The 6,499-nt window shown below is 46.3% G+C and overlaps 1 protein-coding gene across 4 annotated transcripts in view; it reads right to left on the bottom strand.

Annotated features, from left to right (window-relative positions):
* Positions 1-6,499, bottom strand: part of LOC147027710 (repulsive guidance molecule A-like) — a 164,369-nt gene that overhangs the window by 96,348 nt on the left and 61,522 nt on the right. The gene's annotated exons all lie outside the window — the stretch shown is intronic.

The following is a 6,499-nucleotide window of genomic DNA, read 5'->3' as shown; positions in this document are numbered from 1 at the left end:
AGGTCGAGAGAGAGAGAGAGGTCGAGAGAGAGAGAGAGAGGTCGAGAGAGAGAGAGAGAGAGAGGTCGAGAGAGAGAGAGGTCGAGAGAGAGAGAGGTCGAGAGAGAGAGGTCGAGAGAGAGAGGTCGAGAGAGAGAGGTCGAGGTCGAGAGAGAGAGAGAGAGAGAGAGAGAGAGGTCGAGGTCGAGGTCGAGGTCGAGGTCGAGGTCGAGGTCGAGGTCGAGGTCGAGGTCGAGGTCGAGAGAGAGAGAGAGAGAGAGGTCGAGAGAGAGAGAGAGAGAGGTCGAGAGAGAGAGGTCGAGAGAGAGAGGTCGAGAGAGAGAGGTCGAGAGGTCGAGAGGGCGAGAGAGAGAGGTCGAGAGGTCGAGAGAGAGAGGTCGAGAGGCCGAGAGAGAGAGATCGAGAGAGAGAGATCGAGAGAGAGAGGTCGAGAGGTCGAGAGGTCGAGAGAGAGAGATCGAGAGAGAGAGATCGAGAGAGAGATCGAGAGAGAGATCGAGAGAGAGGTCGAGAGGTCGAGAGAGAGGTCGAGAGGTCGAGAGGTCGAGAGAGAGAGAGAGAGAGAGAGAGAGAGAGAGAGAGAGAGAGAGAGAGAGAGAGAGAGAGAGAGAGAGAGAGAAATAAAGAGACAGAGGCAGACAGTGAGAGCCTGGTGTTGGCTCAGTGGTTCGGGTGGCGGCTTGGGATCCTCGGGTCCTGAGTTCAAGCCCCGTTGGCCGCTGAATTGATAAACCAGGGGGTTGACTCAGCCTGTCATCCTTCCGAGGTCGGCGAAATGAGTACCAGTTCCAGTGTGTGTACTGGTAGAGGGGCACTGCATCAGCGACACAGTTGCACTTCAAGAAATGATTGCTACCCTGGCAGCTAAGCTGCCATACAACCTCCAGACAGTGAGAGACAGACAGGCAGTGAGAGACAGACAGAGACAGACAGTGAGAGACAGACAGTGAGAGACAGACAGTGAGAGACAGACAGTGAGAGACAGACAGTGAGAGACAGACAGTGAGAGACAGACAGTGAGAGACAGACAGTGAGAGACAGACAGTGAGAGACAGACAGTGAGAGAGCTTTGAACACCTCAGTGCACATAAACTTGTATTATCACTGTTCTTTCAGTAACTTCCAAAAAGGTCATTCTTCCATGAGCCTCAATCTCATATTGAAAAAAAACAAACCCAGAAAATGAGAAGACTTCTAATCAGGATGGTCTGATATGGAAACCACTTTGCATGGCGTTGACATTGTTAACCATCATCGATTGAGAACGAGTCTTCACATCAAACTGCTTCCAAACCCATCACCAGGCTCTCAAAGATGTCTGCAGTCACTCAACAAGCATACAACTCGAGTGCACAATACAATGAAGGGCTCAGATGAGTACATATAAACAGACAAAGCAGATGTTCCTTGGACTTACGGACAGAGAACGGAGTTCATCAGTGGCATGGACCAACCGCTCATGCCGTCAATGGTCAACAGGTCTACGGCGTTCCACATCTCCCTCCCTCCGGACGTCAACACACAGACCTTACAAAGTCAATGAAAGCTTTTTCAATTGAGGCTTGCCGAGCGTGGCTTGGGAATACAGAGTGAAGTTGAATGAACGAGACGAAGAGATTTTAAAAGGTCATCTCACAATCGGGAGAGAAAAAAAAAGTCGACCATAATATATCTCTCCTAAATGGTAGCCAGTCAAAAGCACTCTGGCCACCGAGGGAGTCACACTCTGGATCAAAGTTCATAAAGAACAAATAAATAAAGCAGGAAACCATCACCACTTGTAGGCAAATATGTAGAGCTTCGTGAAATAAATTCCTCAATCAAAAAGACTTTGGATTTGTGGAGTACAAATCAGTTCTATCTTGAATGACACAAGGTAGAGCGCATACCTCCACCGCGTAATGCCTGATCCACGAGAACATATCAGACCCAACACAGTTTTGAAATATCATGCTATACAGTACTATATCGTTTTGAGCACTACATCTCTCAATGGTGAAGAATCACTTTAAAAATTAAATAATTCTCGTATCCAGATCCAAAATCGGATCTTCACCAAAATCGAATCAATTTGTCATGGTTACACATCCAACCCATCCACCAAGTTTCATCTAAATCCATCCAAACTTTTTGAGACGTCGTGCTATAAATTAGTTTAGTCCGATCTCTCAATGGTGAAGAATCACTTTAGAAAAAATTATTAGATCCGGATTCGGATCTTCACCAAAAATGAATCAATTCGTCCATGTCGCACAGTTAACGTGTCCACCAAGTTTCATCCGAATCCGTGCACAACTTTTTGAGACAGACAGACAGACAGACAGACAGACAGACAGAGACAGACAGACAGGGGTGAAAACATAACCTCCTTCACCTTCGGTGGCAGAGGTAACAATGAAGGACAGTGAAATTTAAGGTCTTTCGTACAACCAGGGAGTCTCACAGCCCAGTGGTGCTCATCTCCTGAAATGAGGGCTGTGGTGCCCATCAATTATGCCAAGGGCACCGCAAGCTACGTCGCTTGACCGGCGCTGGGCAGCTCAGCAAAAGTGGCTCAGAGCGAGCAAGACAAGTCTGCCTTTGCAGTGCTCCGACTCCCCGCTGAGAGAGGGGCCCAAGGCGGTAGCACAGCATGCAAATGAAAGGAATTGACATGCAGCAATGAAGGGGCTAACAGCACAACAGGAGCTCCTTAATCTACCAGCTATGAGCCTCAGGGCTGAAAAGCCCACATGCAAATCTCTTTTAATGATAGCATGAAAAAAAGAGGGAGGATGGTGTTGGTGGTGGTGGTCATGGTGGTCGTCATCATCAGAGACAAAGAAAAGGTGATTAGAAAAGTCTCCCTTGGAATTTGTCAATGAGTAAAGAAAGCAAAAACGTGAAAAGAATCCAAGCAGCACACGTTTGGCGAGCAGGATTACAGGACCACAGGATTAATTAAGCGATTCTTCGTCATTTTGTAGCCTTTGCCTCCCTTTGTTATGGGAAGCCAATAACATGTCAAAAGACTTGCAAACAAGGAATCCCGAGAACTGCTGTTCCCAAGCAGCAGTTCGGCGAATCAACAAGCACCTCGCACTTGATTGGAGTGTCGGGGGTTAATTACCAATGTGCACGTGTCTGTAGCAAAGGTTGTTAACCAAAACATGGCTGAAGCCAACCAATGAAGGAAAAACCACAACAGGCAAAAGATTCCTCCAATCCCGCTTCAAAGTATCAACAGTTGAACCCCCGTCACAGCACAAGCCGTGTGAAAATGGAAAAATGTCGCTTCATCACACACCGATATTGCCATGCCGCCTCAAAAGCAATTCTCTGCCAGAAATAAAGGTCTCGGACAACAGTCCGACTTACCTGCTTTCGAGTCGGGGCACATGCTATGTATGCGTAAAGGATGGTGGGGGATGGTTGAGCAGTGAGTCGAATGGATCTCTGCTCATCCTAGATGGCACCTTGGTGATCACAGAGCAAAAGTAGAATGGCACTCGGTAGCATGCATACCTCCGCCAGGCTGAACAGTTTACATTTTGTATCGCACTGATGGTCCGGATCTGGATCCAAACCCGAACAAAACATCTAAGCGGCTTGGTCTTGTTACCCACACAATCTGGTCACCTAGTTTTGTCATAACTCGTACACAATTTGAAATATCATGGAACACATAATTTTTGAGTCTGGTGTTGGCTTCGCGGTGAAGGTGGTTGGCTTGGGACCTACAGGTCCTCAGTTCGTTTTAGTTGCCGTAAAAATATTTTTCGATTTTTGGGGAGCCAGACTTTTTGCAAATGCATTTAAATGTATTTCAATTCATCTAAATTATCTAGTAAAATACGAAAACAAATATTGCCAATTTTTTCTTAAGGTATGTTGTGCCCTCGGAGTCAAAATATGGTTAGATTGTTAAAAACATTTAATAACACAAAATACTACACTAATTCTACTAACAACTGATATTTTATGATCTTAAGTAACATACTGGGCTGCAGGCGCGGAGCTAGGAAATTTCAAGGTGGGGGATGGGGGGGGCGTCGGGCCCGACTCACGAGTGCCGAAGGCGCGAATTCCGTGAGGGGTCTGGACCATTGGTTGAGATCCGGGTCGGGAAGTTGACCGATTGAGTCAGTCCCAATGAGTCGCAGAAAGCTTTTGCTGAGGTGCCATGGCAGGTGAGAGAGGTACCCACACCTAGCCAACTGGCGTGATGACAATTGAAGTCACCACATAAGAGGAAGAGAGAGTTTGGATGAGAAGATAGAAGATGGTCCATGTTTTCGGATAGTGAGGTGTAGATGGAGTCATCACTGTTCGGTGGACAGTACAGTACACATATAAACATGAGGTGGGAGTGGAGGGGAAGCCGAAGCCAGAGGTATTCCTGGGGGTGTGGGGGAGTGAGAGCAGTGCATGGAGAGTGAGGAATAGAGTCTTTGATGAAGAGAGCAACACCTCCACCAGGACGAGGCTCAGGTCTGTCATACCGTAAGAGGGAGTAGCCAGGGAGAGATACTTGGGAGTCAGACACGTCTTGGGAGAGGAAAGTTTCTGTTAGGCAGATAATGTCTGGTTTGTCAGTGGCAACCTGTATGGAAAGATCTGAAAGGTTTGAGCGAAGGCCCCGGATATTTGAGGTCCACACTTTTAATGAAGAGGAAGGGGAGGAGGCTTTGGGTGCAGGAGGTGGAGGGGGAGGGGAGGGTAGGACAAGGGACGAGGGGGCAGGTAAGGAGGGTTGCTGAAGGAGTGTGGGGTATTGCAGAACAGCGAGGGGAGGGGGCCGAATGAGGAGGAGAAAAGGCTCTGTGGTGCTGGGGGAGAGGGGGGACAAGAGAGGGGGAAGAAGGCAGTTGAGGATTTGAGGAGGTGGAGTGAAGAGATGGAGGTGAGAGGGCAGTGGAAGGAGGCAGGTTGGTGGATGAGAGGGGGGCAACTTTGAGAAGGAAGAGTGAGGGGGATGAAAGGTGGGAGAAAGGTGAGGGGGGAATTTTTGAGAGAGGTGAGAGGGAGGCTTGGAGGGAGAAGAGTGGGATGGTTGCTTTGAGAGTGAGAGTGAGGGGTGAGGGGGGTGAGTTGGCACTGAATTTTGAAAAAAAGAATGGTTGATGGAAAGCGAACATCCATGGCAAACTGTGGTTTTTAAAAGTTTTAGGTCAGAGATGCGATTTAACACAATTCTTGATGGATGCAATGAAGGCGAATTCAGAGCATGGAGAGAAGAAGCGCTGTAATAGTTGGATTTTTTAGGCAAGGAATGAAGGAGAGCTCGAAATGAGAGCAGTCTGTTAAAATAGCAGAAGAGTAGTGCATTGTGAAACAGTAAAGAGTACCACATGTGTGAGAGAGGAAGATGAAGCATTATAAGATCGTTTTTGTTGTTACAAATAATGTATGAGAGAGTTTAACAGATTAGGTCATGGAAGTGTAAAAAAAAAAAAAAAAAAAAAAATCGAGGAAGAAGACGAGGAGGAAGTTAAGAGGAAGAAGAAGAAGCAGAATCGGGAGAAGGTGTGTGTTGTTGTTGTTGGGTATATATATATATATATATTTTTTTTGTTGTTAATATTAATATATGAGAGAGTTCAACAGATTAGGTCATGGAAGTGTAAAAAAAAAAAAAAAAAAAAAAAAAAAATCGAGGAAGAAGACGAGGAGGAAGTTAAGAGGAAGAAGAAGAAGCAGAATCGGGAGAAGGTGAGCGTGTTGTTTTAGGTTTTATTTTATTTTTTTTTGAGATAAGAAAGAGATTAGTTGGGAGAATGGGGGATGTTTGGAAAGTGGGGAGGATCAAAATTGAAGGTAATGGGGAGGATAGAAAATGAAGGTAATGGGGAGAAAAAAAAACAAAAAAAAAAACGATCGAACACCGAGTGGAACCGGTAGGCCTCAAGCCTACGCCTAGGCCTCAAGCACAGGTAAGAACGTCGACAAAAATACTCACAAAATAGCACGATTTTTGAAACAAAACCGAACTAGCAACACACAGTAACATGTAGGTGAGAAAATTAAACAGTTAAAACGGGACAAATAACAACCGGAAACTTAGCTTTGAGAACGTCAGCAGGGAGCCCCAAAGGAGACCTCTCACTGCGCAAAACCGGAACCGGAAGTCCCAATTTTGGGGAGCCGACGAATGTGTCTGTTCCCCACTGTTTTGTCCCTTCCACTCCCGCCCCTCTTGTCTCATGCCTCCTTGCTGTGAGTTGTGTGTTAGCTCTCATACGAGCCTCGACCAAGGTATACAAAAAAAAAAAAAAAAAAAAGAAACAATCAATTGACTTTAACCTCTGCCTCAAATGCCAAGGAGAACAGTGGGTGAACACTAAAAACAAAGGGAGAGAGCTGGAGTCACTGACATATCCAAAACGTGAAAGCAATCAGGAATTTCTTGACTATACCAGTCAAAGAGCTGAATAGAGGAATCCTGACTTCATTCATTTGAATCAATGGCTGCATGGTTTGGCAGCGGAGATCTTGGAATGAAACCATGCTGTATGGCACA

This window comes from Eptatretus burgeri, chromosome 4 (genome assembly GCF_056783735.1).
Source record: "Eptatretus burgeri isolate ZD-2024b chromosome 4, Ebu_testis_v1, whole genome shotgun sequence".
Lineage (NCBI taxonomy): Eukaryota > Metazoa > Chordata > Myxini > Myxiniformes > Myxinidae > Eptatretus > Eptatretus burgeri.
Note: the sequence above shows the minus strand (reverse complement) of the source record. Positions and strands in the feature narration are given on the sequence as shown.